Below are 17,981 nucleotides of genomic sequence, written 5' to 3'. Positions count from 1 at the left end.
TCCAGAAGAGTATCACATTGCTGGGTAGACACAAACTGTAGGATGTTAGTCTTGAGTATGCTCAGATAACAAGTCATTTGAGCCAACTCGGAAGCAAAGTCTGGGCAGAACGTTTCCGTCTCTGTGAACATGTGGGTGATCTCCGTCACCGACTCCTCCTCCTGTCTCAATCTCAAAAACTCTTGATCCAATTCCCGCTCAACCTGAGGGATGTAACGAACGTGGAACATATCCCTAAACTGCTCCCATGTAACTGCATCTATCTAATCATCAATGTACAACCGTGTCATCAATCTCCATCAGTCCTTGGCCCCAGACATTAGTAGGTTCAGAGCACACTTGAGCTTCTGGTCAGTAGGACACGAAAAAGTAAAGAAAAACCCCTCCACATCAAAAACCCACATCATAGCCTAGATGGGGTCCTGAGTCCCATCAAAAGTAGGGGGCTTTGTGTTATCGAAGTCACTGTACTGGAAGCCCCGACTGGCTCCTCCTCCCCCTGCCACTGTTACAGCCGATGCGGCTGCAGCGGCAGCTGTCTCTGCAAGAGCTACTTAACGCTCGTCGAATTACTCGATCACCATGGTCTTAATAAACCCAAACATCTCTGGCTGTTGTGCCTGGAACGAAGTGGCAACCTCATCTTGCAGGATTTCTCGAATCCTGACGTCTAGTTCATCTGTACCCATCTGCACCACAGCCTCAGGTGATGTTGGCCCCTCCTGGCCTCCGTCTCCTAATCCTGATCCTGACCCTGATCTAGTCACAAAGCATCTCATCATCACCATTCTAAAAACATACCAAAAGATATCAGATAATCCACATAAATAACAAGGAACCAACTCCTGTCTAAACCCTAGGGGTTGTGACTTCCTTGCTTCGCGTATGGGTCCTATGCTTTCAGTAGTACGGGCCCATACTACCTCCCATACCTACCCACATTTGTCTCAAGTATCATCACAACACCCTAACAATATACATTCACATGGTGGTCACTCGATCCTCACTCTCAGAGAAAAGCTAACTGCGTCACATCGACCTATCGGCCTCACGCAACTCACTCATCCATGAAACATCCACCAACCCTGCAGCACTAGTGTATACTAGCCATATATAACGCTGGACCATATAGACTTTCAAATATTTGATCCTACCCTAAGTCCCAAATCAAAAAGAACAAAACATAATGCCAAATCAAACATTCTTAGGCTATAAGATCTTAATTATGTACAACTATGATACATACACAAGCAACTACAACAATTATGTCAATCTCATATAAGGAAAAACCTAGGCTAGCAGGCATCATTTAATTAGGCAATTCTATCATGAAATTCCTAAAGATCCATAGCCTAGTACTAGCATGCTATTCTAACATATCACAATATCAAATAACCATACGGTATTTTGGGATCTACTTACTAGCTCCAACTGATCGTACACTCTGCATCCTCTTTTTTTCATTTTGATAACCATTTTAAAACTATTTGAAAATCCTTCCTTGGTTTGAGACTGGATTTACAAGAATGTTTCTCCAATTCGCTCAAACTAAGGCTCTGATACCAACTTGTAACAATCATAAAATCATGCCAAATTTGAACTTTTAAAAACATTTCAAAACCATTAAATCATTACAAACTTGTTTTCAAAATGTATAATATCAGAGTTTTTTCCAGAAACATAAACAAAACGTGAGGAGCTCTACGATCATGCTTTTGCGTTGGCATGATCTCCTGATGTACCTGAAACAATAAACTAAAAACTGTAAGCCCGAAAGCCTAGAGTGTTCCCCTAAAATTTTGATACAATGCACATAACACATATATAAATAACATCATGTACTGGTCCACAGCTTTACAGACTTGATTACCCCTAGGCCCACAGTATGAGTCTGAATTGCCATCGAGCCCACAGTAAGAGTCTCCCTCCTCTAGTATCTAGAATGCTCCCTGGTTTGTTGGTTTCCACACAGAGCAGCATCACCTCAACCCATCCCACATAATATGTCGACATATAACACAACTAATGCACATACAGATAATCACATAATACTACAGGTAGTACTACAGATCTACCTAATTGGAATAGCAACAAACATGCAACACTAACTCATACACATCATACTACAAACTGCTAGGATATCATATCCAATGGGTCGACATTGGTGCCTTAGACCCCTTAGTATAATGAGGTAACTCACCTCTCAACTGTCGACTAGAATAGATAAGCTCAAACTCTCAGATCACCGCCACAAACTCCACCACCTATATTCACCATAGAAGCATATTCATAAGTTTCCAATTTTCCCAAAATTCCCAAAAAGTCAACTAGTCAAACCTTGTCAAAGTCAAGTCAACGGTCAAGGTAAACAATCCATGTTGACCCGACTCGTCGAGTGCAGTTCACTGACTCGTCGAGTCCTTCTAGAACTTGAGTAGTCATAAATCTTTGAGTTTCCCTGTAACTCGCCGAGTTCAGGCAACCCAAAAGTTGTTAAAACCCTAGCTGACTCGTCGAGTCACCCTACTGACTCACCGAGTCCACGAAAATATTTATGGGACTCGCCGAGTCCTTTCAGACCTTTCTTCATTTAGATGCTTTGTGAGCCATTCCAAGGCTCCATATTGCATATCCAACTTCCCAAGGCATGTTTATCACGTAAAGTTTCAAACTTTACGTGCATGCTAGGCTCCAATGACTTAGAATGCCAAATCCATGCTTGAAATGGGGTTTAAATCAGAAGGAAGGGTTCATTCTTGCTAAAGCTGGAACTTTATGGACTTAAAGACCAAGGTGAGCTCAGATCTGATGTTGAAACTTCAAATCCTAGCTCATACTCAAGAAAGGCTACCTAACATGCTAGAAAAAGCCCTAATCTTCAACAAAATCAGATCTAGAAGGAAAGAATGTCAAGGTAACGACTTGATACCTTCCAGAAGATGCAAACTGAGGTGGATTTTAGATCCTTGCATGTTCCTTGCTTTTAGTCACTTGCTCTCCAAACTCTTCTTACTAACATCCACCTTCCAAAGCTTAAAACACACAGGAATGGATCACACACATGGATTAGGGTTTTTGGACTCTTAAGAGGCTGTAAGGGGGCTAAAGGAGGAAAATGATCCTTTAATAAGGTGAAATACCATAGAAATTAGGGTTTTATCCTCCAGCTCCTACTCGTCGAGTACTAACTTGGACTTAGCGAGTAGGTCACTTAAACACGTGGCCCAATCTGCTTCTACTCGACGAATCAGGGCATCCAACATGTCGAGTAGACCTTTAAATTATGAAAATTAAAGCCATAAAATTATCACCTAAGAGTCGGGGAGTTGCATAGTCAACGTGCGAATTAGAGTATATAGCAGCAAGTAAAGCGTCGAAGGAGGTGATATGGCTAAAGAACTTCATCGGAGACCTTGGAATTGTACCAGCTATAAAGGAGCCTATGAATATGTTTTGTGATAGAGAGAGTGCGGTTGTCTTAGCTAAGGAACCGAGGGATCATGGAAAATCCAGACACATCGTCAGAAAATATCACTTCATAAGACATCGGATAGAAGAAGGACTCCTCGTAGCAAAGAGGGTACCGTTAGAGGAGAACCCAACTGATCCCCTTAAGAAGGGACTGAGTAAGGTTAAGCACTTGCAGCATGCAAGGAGCATTGGGCTGAAGGATAATACTAGTGTTAATGATTAGATAGATGTTTAGAAACTTGTAATAGATAAAATGTAATTGACATTTGATGATTAAATAAAAGGAGTTTTATTTGTGAGTAAAGTTACTATCTTGTGTTAATTGTTTACTATTTTTTTATTTTGCATGTTTTAACTTCCAAAATAATAAGATTATTCAAACTATCCACAATGGATCATACTTTGGAAGTAGGTATTGAGGCAAGACTGTCATGAATTTAGATTGTAGATTGTCTAAAGTGTTTATACATAGAAATAGTTTGCTATAATATTCATGAGTACTCATAAGGTCTGAGTATTGGATTAAACCCACACTCACATGAATAACTTCAATAAATCTATCAAGAGTGATTGTGAGATGATAATATCATATAATCTTCAAACCAAGATATATGAGTTATTGACTATGAGTTGTGTGACATCCCCATTTTCACGGCCGGAAAAGACCGATTTTGTTTATGCTTTATGAAAATCAGAGTACCTCTTTTAATAAAAATGTTGCGGAATTTGTTCCCAGTAAAACATGATAAATACGTTATCAAAGCATTCCGAAGAAAAGTATTTTAATTCATTTTAAAACATTTGGGGTGTCATCGTCAATACAGAAACATAAGCATAAGCAAAACTTACATTCATTATCACTAGTGATTTATATCTCCTTCATCTCTTAGTGTAATGTGACTTCATAATAACACCTGTGATATAAATAAACTGATTGGGTCAGGTTGGGAAACTTAGTGAGTACATAGGGTTTTCAACCCACAATAATATAATTATTATGTTTAAACAATTAAGCAATCAACCCAATTACCCATACACATGATCTTCTTTATTCTTAAGGATCTACCCTAAGAATCAGCTATTCCTCATTCGTTTATTCCTAATGATCATCCTAAGGAATCGGCACGAAGTCCATCGTTGCCATGGTTTACACAATAGGCACTAAGTCTGCATAGTCGTCAGGGGTTAGGCATCAAGTCTGCATGATCGCCAAGGTTTACACAATGGGCACTAAGTCTACATACTCTCTAGGGTTTAGGCATCAAGTCAGCATGATCGCCAAGGTTTAGGCACAAAGTCTGCATGGTTGCCAAGGTTTAGAGTACACCAGGTGAACACATCGTTCACAACACCTAAAGGTTGCGAGCCTGCTAGGGTTCCACTGCACTGTCTAGAATAGTCCATGGTTATCATCCATACTCTGCTGAATGACGGGGCTATCGTTTGGGAAAAGGCTTCTCACATCGTCCACCTTCACCCTCACCTCGTGGTCAATAACACCTTTCAACTCATCATCAAACTTATATTCCATCTATTACATCTACCCATGTTTTACCTCAGCATTATCGTAGATATAAAATACATATACAGTTTAAATCATTTAAAACATGTATAAAATCATTCATCCAGCATATACAGCAAATATTTAGATAATATGGACACATAGCACGTAATTTATATAAAATACTTCATATCTATGTGTAAGATGAAAGTAATTATGCACTCACAACACGTAATTTATATTAAATACTTCATATCTATGTATAAGATGAAAGTAATTATGCACTCACAACACGTAATCTATATTAAATACTTCATATCTATGTGTAAGATGAAAGTAACTATGCACTCACCTGAGAAGGTGGTGACTCGGTACTCAGACAGCGCTTCGTTTACTTTAAAATAATTTCCTTCGACGAAACCTAGTATTATTACCACTAGATTTTAGTCTAATATTTACCGTGACTAATTATTAGTCTTATTATTATTATTATTATATAAGTGTTTAAACAATATTTTCCAACCACTATGTAAAGACAGGGCCAGACATAAAACACCGGAGGGCAGGACCATTTTGGCGTATAGCACTTCTGAAATCCAACAACCCTATGCGGCCCTTTAAACAAGATTCCCCGTACCACGACTACTTAAAAAGATATTATAACGACACTTATATAAGTCATAATAATAGCTCAAATATTTATTATAAATTTATAATAACAATACTAATTTTAAATATAAAGTATATTTAAAATAGGGTAAGCACAACTTACTTACAATGGGATTTTAGCTAGGAGTCGGGCTCTGTAGGGGCAAAACTTCGTCGCTAAATCTTTCTAAGAAAGATTCGTGCAGCGCTTCAGCGCTTACCTTACTATACTAAAACTACAGAAAGAGAAGTCGAATCACGAGGGACCGAAATGCTCGGGGGATAAGGAGAGAGAGACTCTTGAATCAAGAGAATGGTGCAAGAAATATGAGAGCTAGAGGCCCTTATTTATACTAATTGAATTTTCAAAAACTACCCTCCATAATTACTTAATGACCTTATAGTTATATAAACAAGTAAACACCCCTTTATAATACTATTTTAAATAGATTTAATGGTATTTGTACTAAACTAATATCGAAAGAACTCAATATTAGTCTTATAATGACCGCATCGTCGATACCATTCTAATGATATATACATATGTATATATATGTGTACGTATATATGATTTATACTTTATTTTAATACGTAAATATGCTATTATAATTTGTATCTCGTTCATACGAACTCCGTTTTTGACGTTATTTCTATCCACGCGTAGGTGGAGACGTACTTTACAACTTTCGTTTGGACTCTGTCGGCTAGTTTTGACTTTTTTTTAAAGTGATATTTTTAACAGGCTGGGACAGGATTGATCTGTTAAAATCTCATAACTTCTTCATCTGATGTCCATTTTCGTCTTTCTTTTTATCGTTACGCTAATAATAATGAGATCTTCGATTCTCGTTTAGGTTGTGTCGGCTAAAAACCACTCGATCTAATATTCGAATTTCGGGTTGTACACTCCTAATCCAAAACTACGATAAATCATAACTTCCACATACAAAGTCAGATCTAGACGTTCTTTTTATTGATGCTTCTGGTTTAACTTATTCTACGACTTTCGTTTAGATCACTAAGGCTAAATCTCACTCTATCGTAAATTCACTATTTACGTTTCCCGGTATCGTGTCAGTTCCATTCATAACTTCTTCGTTTTAACTCAGATTTCGGCGGTCTTTATATGTATGAAAACCTTGTAACATATACTACAACTTGGTTAAGATTATTTATTCTAAAGAATATTTTGCCAAAAAGTCATTTTTGACACTTATTGCCTCTAAATTGACTAGCCCGGATCTACGGGCGTTACAAGTTGGTTGTACATTGATAGTGTGAAAACGCATTAGTAACTTGATGTTATAAAATGTGATATTGTGTATGATTTAACAAGTAGTTAGTACAAGAATATAAGTCGAAGTTTCTATGTTCCTTTTAATCCTTGGAGTATTAAAAACGATATCTTGGGCCCCTCGATGATTTTGTTTTGACTTATGTGTTGGGCTTGGTCAGGACTCATATGATGTGTTCGATTAAGTTCTATGTCAAACAAATTCGGAAATTGGAAAACAAACTTTTGGACAATAAGTATGATTATGTTCCATGTATTTTTTTGCACGATATCTTGGAGAATAGAGGATTATATGATCCCTTATCTAAAATGGCGTGTCAAAGTTCAACAATGGCTTTTAACAGTTATGATTGATGTGTTCGATTGATATGTTCGATTGATGTTTTCGATTAAGTTCTATGTTAAGCAAATCCGAATTTGGGAAACAAACTGTTAGACAATAAGTATGATTATGTTCCATGTATTTGTCTGCATGATATCTTGTAGAACAGAGGATTATATGATCCCTTATCTAAAATGGCGCTTCAAAGTCCGACAGTGACTTTTAACAGCTACTATTTCTAGTCGGGTTCTAAGTCGTACTTACAGTTATAGTTATTAGACTTATCCAAGTGGGGGACTGTTAGATTAGGTGTCTAAGCCCATAACTATAATTGGCATGTACTTGACCCGAGAGTAACATGGTCTATTTTGGGTTACATTCACCAAAACAATCTGATAGGGTGGACATTTGAGAAACATGTTATTTAAGATATATTAATATATTATAAGTATAATATATTAATTGAGGAATCATATTATTTAATTAGTATTGATCAAGAATCAATTTGGAATTAATTTAGTGATCAAAAGAGACTAATTACGTTTACACGGGTTGATTGTGTAAATCAATGATATATATATATATATATATATATATATATATATATAGGTTGGGCTGATATTCCATAATTGATTAGTGATTGGCTAAGCTTATGTAAGTTTCCATATAGCGTTAGTCCATTACAAGCCCGAGTGTAAGAATTAGGGTTTACACATAACCCTTGGAATTCTACACTATATATGTAACCCCTTGGCCTAGAATATGAACACACTAGTGATCTTAGAGATACTATAGTCGATTCTTGAGTGCCTCTAACCTCTCTCTCAAGTTCTCCAATTTTTGGTGGTGTTTTGTGAACCATTTAAGGTGCTACGTTCTTAAAGGCCAATTACAACAAGCTACAACAAAAGGTAATCATCTAACAAGTTTTTATGACTCATATATCAAGTTGTATGCTAGTATTGGCTTCATGCCTTGGAAAATTGTTTATTGCATGTATAACTAGAAAAAAACTTAGATCCAAAGCGTTAGGGTTGTATGTGCACCATGGCGATGTTATAGTGCTCGAAAACCCATCACTTTGGCACTGGACATTCCGTACCTAAACCCTAGTATTAGGTTTATTTTGATTTTATAGATAAGTATTATGGTCTCTCTTTTGTATTCATGTTTTCATGTTCAACTAGTGAAAACCTATATCCAAAGCATTAGGGTTGCATGAACACATACGTTTTTGTTGTTATGCTTAAAACCCATCAAATTATAGGGTCAAAATTAGAAGTACCTCAACATTGAGATGTTACAGTCGGTCAACAACATCAATTATAGGGGCTCATGGCAATGTTGTCTAGGAAATCTTAACATAACTTCCTTGAGGGACGCCTTCAGTAGTTGTATAATTTGATTTAAAAATCATTTCAATAAAAATTTTGAAAGTTTAGGATAGGTATTATGTCCTAAAAAGAAAGATTTTCAAATAAAAAGGAAATCCAAATTTAACAAAAAGGATAAAGCAGAAAACTATAAAAACTTGTGAAATCACCAACTTTATCTTAACGTTTTAAAAATACTTGTATTCTCGGGAACATGAGTGTGCAGAATATCTGTGGAAGGAAAGAAGTAATCAAGAAAATTGGTGAAACTCATTTTAGCTTACTTACTTATTAATCGGATGTATGCTTAAACTCCAAACAATGTAACACTAAAATAATTAATAATAAATAAAAGTAATTTTGTGTTATATTTTTGTGTATTGTTCAATATACTTGCTACGATGATCCAATGTCCCTACGTCGCACGGTCTGCATTTCCACTGCCGACCGGAGATGTGACGAAAAACCATCTAAGTAACATAAATACAAATCAATAAAAGCATTGGAAAAAAATAATACTTAATCAAACTATTTAGTTTAAATTAATTTGTCATAAACATTTCTTATTAGTTTCGTTCACATTTACAAATTGTGTTTTCTGTTCTTAGGACGAGTGGTTGTTTTTAAACTGTTTAGACCCACTTAAGACAAGATTCATTCATCGACTTTAAAAGAATAATTATAGTATTCTTTCATATATTTATAATGCCATTAGTTTCATGCCTTTAGGACTTTACTACGATTTTTATATGAATTTAGAAGGCAATAGTAACAAGTTCTCTAATTCAATTTGATATTTCGTGAACAAATTGCATTGTTAGCTCCTTTTAGGATTAGAATCAGGTCTTATGGTCAAAATGTGAATGAATGTAGACATTCAAATCTTTCTAGTGGAGCTAGTATCATCCTTAAATGATTGTTTTGATAATTTACTACGGATTTTACAAACAATGGAAGAATAGATCAAAACAAGTACCTTACGTGTGTATTTCATGCACATAATCATACCCCATCATGATTATTTATGACAAATCAATTGTTAAATGAGTAAAATATCAACTAGTGGCTCTGGTACCATTCTTGGATTATGGTATATTTAAAAGACAATCAAATTGCATACAATGGAAGCAAACATGAAAAAACCATAATCCATCTGTGACATCCCCAATTTCACGGCCAAAAAACACCAATTTGTTTATGCTTTATTTGAAAATCAGAGTACCCTTTTGGAGAAATATGTTGCGGAATTTGTTCCCAAAAATATGATAAGTAAATTATCAAAGCATTTCAGAAGAAATGTGTTTTATTATATTAAAAATGTTGGGTTGTCATTGTCAATACAATACATAAGCATAAACAGAAATAGTAAAGGCCTTACAACATCTATTATTCTAATGGCGTATAATCAATTGATCTCCCATCAGATCATCACTCTTGTGCTCTATGGCTACTACCTATAATACAAGAAACTGAGTGGGTTAGGCTTGGGAGCCAGGTAAGCACATAGAGTTTTAAATCCACAATAATTAAGTTTATTAATTTCATCAAATCAATCAACCTGATTACTCATTCCCGTTATCCTCACTTTATGTCCCTAAAGCATCTAAAACAAGGGACCTAGCCTAAGGATTTTCATCAGGATGGACAACACTGCTTAGGGGATTCCTTAGCAATATATATCAAAAAGGAAACCATGAAGGGGATGGAGTACACCTGGTGAGCACGTAGTTCAAAAACACCTACAAGTTGTGAGTGTGTCAGTGTTCCACTAGACTGTCTAGAATAGCTCGTGGTCGTCATCTATACTCTGCTAGACATCTTCCCCATACGTAGTTCAATCAGTATAATGAATTTGAATCACTGATAAATCTTGTTTGTAGGTTCATAATAATGATAATGAACTTAAACAAAAGTTATACTTAAAGTAGGGTCAGCATAACTCATTTACAAAGGGGGTATAGCTAGGAGTCGGGATCTGTATGGATAGAACTTCTAAGCCAAAATTGTGACAACCGTCAATTTTCAGTCAAGTCAAAGTCAACGAAAGTCAACAAGTCAAACCGGTCCACTCATTTTGCCGTGAGTAACTCCTAAACAACTCTCTATTCTAACGAGAGATCATAAATCAAAAAATGCGTACATCTAGATCTCCTTAACCTAAAACTGTGGTACGTGGCGAGCCAAACCGATAAAACAATGTTGCATACTCATCGGGAGTATGCAAGATCCTTAAACAAGGCGTAACGGGACTTACGGACCCTGCATTGCAAAGCCGAACACTCAAAAAGGTCACCAATGAAACCTCTCTCAATCGTTTTCACTCTATCTCTTCTTATGTCAAATCTCTCCCAAATCTCTCTAAATATGTGAAATCTATCCCACATATCTCTTTGTATGAGAAATCTCTCCAAGTATGTCAAATCTCTCCCAAATCTCTCTAAGTATGTGAAATCTCTCCCAAATATCTCTCTGTATGTGAAATCTCTCCAAGTATGTCAAATCTCTCCCAAATCTCTCTATGTATGTGAAATCTCTCCCACATATCTCTTTGTATGTGAAATCTCTCCAAGAATGTCAAATCTCTCCCAAATCTCTCTGAGTATGTGGAATCTCTCTCAAATCTCTCTCGAAATCTCTCCCAACTTTCTATAATCACTCGGGGCATCCCGACCCTCAAATTTGGCGAAAAACAGCCCAAAAACGGAAGTCTACGCGAAAAACGGACCTTAGGAACCGAAACCCCTCTTAGGAACCGAACCCTCCTGATGAAGAAGGCTGTTGATCCGAACCGAAGGTACTGTTCACCAACCGAACCGAAGGTACTGTTCATTACTATTCACTACAGTTCGTTCGGTTCTGACATTCTCGCTTCTTATCTCCAGACCGAGGACCGAAGCTTCCCTGCTGACACTTCAGACCGAGCCTTCGGACCGGACCCTCGCCCTTCACTTCTCGCGCCTTTCGCTTCCGACTCCAACCTCAGCGTGGACCGAGCCTCGGCCTATGACCGAGAGGCCTCGCTGGGAAGCATTTTTCTCCCGGTTTTCGCATAGTTTTGCGTTTAAGGCCCGTTTTTAATTATTTTAACGCAGGGTTTTCACCCAAAATCATATTTTAACATAATAAACCCTAAATATTCACAATTTAATCATATTTTCATAAAAATCTTTATTTAAATAATAAAAGCAAGTGGGTAAAGTACAAAGAGGTGGAGTGTTGACTTTGCTTTACTTTATGACACAAGCAACCACTCCCACACCCACTCTATGACCAGCCACACCTCCCCACCTTACCTAGGTCACATCAATGTACTTTCCACTCAATCATCACTCCTTCCCACGTTTTTGAGAGTTGTATATTCATCCTCTCTCCCTCATTTCTCTCATTTTCTCTCTTTTCACCAAAAAGAGCAAACTCTTTTCTCTCTCGTTTTCCCTCTCTAGAACTCGAGATTTGAGGGCTGATTCTTTGGATTTCCTCCACATTTGGTAAGAATAATCCATTCTCTTTATGATTATCTCAATTATTTCCACTCAAATCATGGATATCTTACACAAACTCCATTATAATTGTGTTAGATCTTCGAATCTTCAAGTGATTCTTCAAGTGTTCTTGGGTTGAACACTTCTCTTCTTCAACACTTACCTACTGAAATCACTTAAGGTGAGTTCATACCCCTACATTTTCATGTTTTCTCAAGTTTTTAGGGGGGGAATACAAGTTAAAACACTAAGAACATAACTACATTTTTCTAACAGCTTTCATCAGAAAAGTTCAACTCCATTCACGGACTGTTTTGGACATCTTAAGCATTTTTGTTGTCAAAACTGTTTTAGGTGCATGTAGTTCCACTTCTAAGCTTTAAAATGACTACTTGCACATCTCCATACGATTTTTCTACAATTTATGGTGATTTTTACAAAACTGCCTATCATTTCAAACATCAATCCGGACCAGTCTGTGATTATGGACTCTTTCACATAAGTAAGAAGTCATTAAAAATTATAATAAAAATTATGAACAAACTAGACTCATTTTCCAAACTCTCAGAAGTTACAGAACTTGATTTGGACATTTTATGATTTTTCTACAATTTTTCCAATAACAGTTACAGAAAATGTTATTAACAGAAAAACACTATAAATTTCATTTCACCTTGTAACATGTTGAGCAAGGTATACATCGTTATGTGATTATGTGTAGTTGCAATATATGAAAAATTTTGTATTCTTACATAGACATACATCATAAAACAAATGGATTTACACCTCCACAAGTATGGTAAATATATAAATGATATTACGAGGCTATATCCATTAAAATATAAACATTGGTAAATTATGACAAGTAAGGCCTATGCTCACTACCCACACAAATAATTGATAAACCATAATAGGTATAGTATAGGGTTATTTGTATAACAAACACATTATTAAAGGCTTTACACATACAAAAGAGTTATTGCCACTATGGACAATTATGATAATCTATAATAAGTATAGTTAAGCCATTATACCCCCACGAACGAACGCGCTAGTTATAATCGGTATAGTTATGGTAAATATATATTACAAACAAAGTGATAAACTATAATAGGTATAGTTTATGTTTCATCTACCCTAGAAACTTAATTACAAGAAAGGAACTCACCATCACCATCACTTTTGATAAGCTATCATATGCATAGTTCAGGTTCACTAATCTCTATTACTCCCCGGTGAACTATGATATGTATAGGTTATATTCACATTAAATTTTCGCATTGTTAGACTTCAACTATAATCGTTGAGCGTATATGCTTGAGTCATACAAGAATTTAGTCTGGATTGGCTTAGAATTGGTGGTGCCCGCCTCATCTCCTGTTCCTCGTTGGGTTGTGGACCTAGGGCAGACCCACTACATTCAACGTTTTATCTAACTTAAATCTTATATAACTTATATACGCTGGACGATTATAGGGGAAATCTACGGGTCAATCTAGGGTTCATCAACACATCATATAGGAATATTCTGTTTACACTTAACTAAGAAAATATTGGATTTTCTGGAGATCAAACTCTATCGATTTTAAAAAAAAGGAAAACGGTTTCTACTCCAAACAAAACTCTTATGAACTCACCAACTTAATTGTTGACACTTTTTCAAAACTACTTGTATTCTCAGGAAATCAGTGAAACGGGAAAACTTCAGCGCTTTGAGGATGGGACGTTAAACCGTCAACAATTTATTTTTGTCATCATAATGTAATTGATTTTGAAACATGTAAACATATACTTTGGTGTAACTTTTTCAATTATATTTATGATGGTTGTATTTACTTTGAGCACTATTATACACGTTGTTGTGATACTGTACATGAAGTCCTCCACCCCTGGACGTTTCCGCCATCCTTGGTTTGGGGGTGTGACAGATTGGTATCGGAGCATTGTTTATAGTGAACTCAGTATATCGAACCACATAAGATATACAAACTATAAATACATTGGGACTGAAAATCTCTGATTTAAAGTTTTCAAAGCAACTATACTTTTAGAAACAAATAATTTCTCGGTAAAAGTAAGAGCATGCGCACACACACTAGGGTCAGTATCACGGTGGGATGGGACAAAAGTAGTAATTGTTGAACAATACGAGTAGGCTTGGGGATGTATAGTCAGGTCTGGGAATGACATAGCCTGATCAACTATGTCTCACCCAGAAGTGATTAGCATATGCCCAGGAATGGTCGTAGGTGTTGCAACAAGTCTAAAAACTTACCAACACTACCACAATGAAATACCATAGGGGTATTTGGTGTTATTATAATTACTTATTTGAGAACTAAATAAATTTTTATCAATAGATCAATAATTGCCTAGTGGATACATTAAAATTATATGTATCCAGGACGTCATAGACTTAGAATCTGTGAATCTTTGCTTTACTTCCTGTTCTCGTTGGATTGGGGATTTAGAGTTAGGATTGCTTATTCGAAGGTCTATCCTGTCCCAAATACATATGACTAGTATGCACTAAACAATATATTGAAGTACCTGATAAAACCTTATAATTATCTAATTAGTACGTCTACTTAGTTATTTCTTATAACCCCATTTCTCGCGAAGATATCATGGCTGAATTCCATCCCCACGACGACCCGTACTACCCTAACCACGACAATACTGAATGGCTCGGAGAGGAGCCAGAGAATGATTACCGAATCCCTTTGGATGGTCACCAAGCTGAAGGCTTTGCTGATGGTCCTGAATCCGACCCTGAAGTGGAGAACCTACCCTGATGGCCCTTGTTCCGAATCCTAACCCTCGTCCGGTTGTTCAAGGCCCAACGCCTCCTTGGGTAGAATGCTTGGAAACCTGGAACGAAGAACACGACCAACCTAGATTGTTAAATGGAGACATTCGAATCCTTCAGAATCCGGAAACTACACTATTCAAGGGAACCGTAGCATTGCCCAAAATTTTCCTTACGTTAATAAGATGTAGACCTATTTTCGTCGAACCCTATATTACAAACAATTTACATATGGTAACTCCAAGAAATTCTTAATATATACCAAGTAATTTTAGAAAGGGATCAGGCGAAACAAATCACAAGTTGCATTTGAGTCATTACCACTAAAATTCATTCATAGGGGCTTTGTTATGAATTACATACAAAATGCTTTTAAGTCAGGACATAATACAGACAATTCTGGCTTGATAACATCTGACTTGTCACTACTATTAAAAAAAAACTTATCGTTTGTTCGTCTCTACCAACTTATGACAGGACTATGCCACCAAAGAAAAAGTCCAGACCCTCCGGAAGCACAGCGCCGCCCCCTCCGCAGTTTGATCCCATAATGTTTCAAGCTGCCATAACAGCAGCCGTGGCGGCAGCAATGTCGCAAATGGGTACAAATGGTTCCGGCGGCTTCGGATCCGGGAATACTAACTCGAATCAGGGGGACAGCACAGGACGCACTAAGGAGTGTTCTTACAAAGACTTCACGAATGGCAAACCCGATCCTTTCGACGGAAGCGGGGGCGTCATCGCGCTGATGCAATGGTTCGAAAGGACCGAAGCAGTCTTCGAAATTTGTGCTTGTCCCGAAGCAAGCAAGGTCAAGTATGCGGCATTCACTTTCACAAGAAAAGCTCTTACTTGGTGGAATGGCCGAGTTAAGTCACTTACTCCTGCAGTGGCTAACTCCATAGGCTGGGAAAACTTAAAAGCGTTGATGCTAAAGGAGTATTGCCCGAGGGGAGAAATACAAAAACTTGAAGAAGAACTCTGGAATCTCAAAATGTCGGGGATGGATCTTGAAGCTTATACTGCCCGATTCAATGACCTAGCACTCCTCTGTCCTGCAATGGTCACCCCAGAGGAGAAAAAGGTAGAGCGATACCTTTAGGGGCTATCATCCCAGATCCATGATAGTGTATTGGCCTCCATACCAACTACCTTTGACAGCGCCAAGGAGTTGACACAACAACTCATCGACCATCGTGCCAGCCATGACACTTCGTCAACCACGCAAATTTTTGTTGTTCATGCTGCCACAACCCTCACCACGCCAACTCCCATGAAACAATACGCTGGAACCCTTCCGAAATGTAACAAGTGTAGCTTCCATCACACTGGGGCTTGTAGAGAACTGCATTGCATGAATTGCAATAGGAAAGGGCACACTACCCGTTTCTATAGGGCACCGGTACGACCCATCAACCAGTTCCCCGGCTCTGGAGTAAGCCCAGCCTGTTACAAATGTGGAGAAACAAGCCATTTTAAAAGGAACTGCCCAAGAGCAAGAGATGCCAGTGGTGGTGGAAGGGTGCTTGTGATCACCGAAGGAGAGACCACCCCGGAACTGCCCGCAAATATTAGTACGTGTTTCTAACATCGACGTTTAAATTCCAAATTTCTTTATTTGATTAACTCTAGCATCGATTAAAGCATGCATAGTAGTAATGCCAATGATTAAACTGAGTGCATAAACAACAAGAAATTCCAAAGCCGTCATGAGACCATTCTATGAATTTCCTTCGACTCCATAATGGGACTGCATCATAGGGATGTAGGTCAAACTTTCGAGAACATGCTTCTACTCTATAGGTGAACGGTCGAAATACATCTAGGTTCAATGTTAGCCCTGACTAGGAACTCTAATTCATTAAGAAGGATTACTAAGAATGTTATTTGTTATGATTTCCTCACTTATACATTCCCCAGTTATATATAACGAATACCTGGTAGATAATAGAATGTGAGAATTCTGACTTAGTTTCTTTTCCTCGTTGGGATGTGAAACTGAAGTAGAATCACACATTTTACTATCCGCCCAGTATTGGTTATATCATAATGTGTATAAGCTAAGTTTTCATGTATAATAACTCATCTCTTAGTCAGAATCAAAATAATGAAGAGCCGACCTTAGTCATTTACAAACTCCTTGCCTGATTTCAAATTTCGGGACGGAATTCCCTCTAACGGGGGGATGATGTGACAACCGTCAATTTTCAGTCAAGTCAAAGTCAACGAAAGTCAACAAGTCAAACCGGTCCACTCATTTTGCCGTGAGTAACTCCTAAACAACTCTCTATTCTAACGAGAGATCATAAATCAAAAAATGCGTACATCTAGATCTCCTTAACCTAAAATTGTGGTACGTGGCGAGCCAAACCGATAAAACAATGTTGCATACTCATCGGGAGTATGCAAGATCCTTAAACAAGGCGTAACGGGACTTACGGACCCTACATTGCAAAGCCGAACGCTCAAAAAGGTCACCAATGAAACCTCTCTCAATCGTTTTCACTCTATCTCTTCTTATGTCAAATCTCTCCCAAATCTCTCTAAATATGTGAAATCTCTCCCACATATCTCTTTGTATGAGAAATCTCTCCAAGTATGTCAAATCTCTCCCAAATCTCTCTAAGTATGTGAAATCTCTCCCAAATATCTCTCTGTATGTGAAATCTCTCCAAGTATGTCAAATCTCTCCCAAATCTCTCTAAGTATGTGAAATCTCTCCCACATATCTCTTTGTATGTGAAATCTCTCCAAGAATGTCAAATCTCTCCCAAATCTCTCTGAGTATGTGGAATCTCTCTCAAATCTCTCTCGAAATCTCTCCCAACTTTCTATAATCACTCGGGGCATCCCGACCCTCGAATTTGGCGAAAACAGCCCAAAAACGGAAGTCTATGCGAAAAACGGACCTTAGGAACCGAAACCCCTCTTAGGAACCGAACCCTCCTGATGAAGAAGGCTGTTGATCCGAACCGAAGGTACTGTTCACCAACCGAACCGAAGGTACTGTTCATTACTGTTCACTACAGTTCGTTCGGTTCTGACATTCTCGCTTCTTATCTCCAGACCGAGGACCGAAGC

Source organism: Lactuca serriola, chromosome 2 (assembly GCF_051521515.1).
Source record: "Lactuca serriola cultivar US96UC23 chromosome 2, Lser_US96UC23_V15, whole genome shotgun sequence".
Lineage (NCBI taxonomy): Eukaryota > Viridiplantae > Streptophyta > Magnoliopsida > Asterales > Asteraceae > Lactuca > Lactuca serriola.
Note: the sequence above shows the minus strand (reverse complement) of the source record.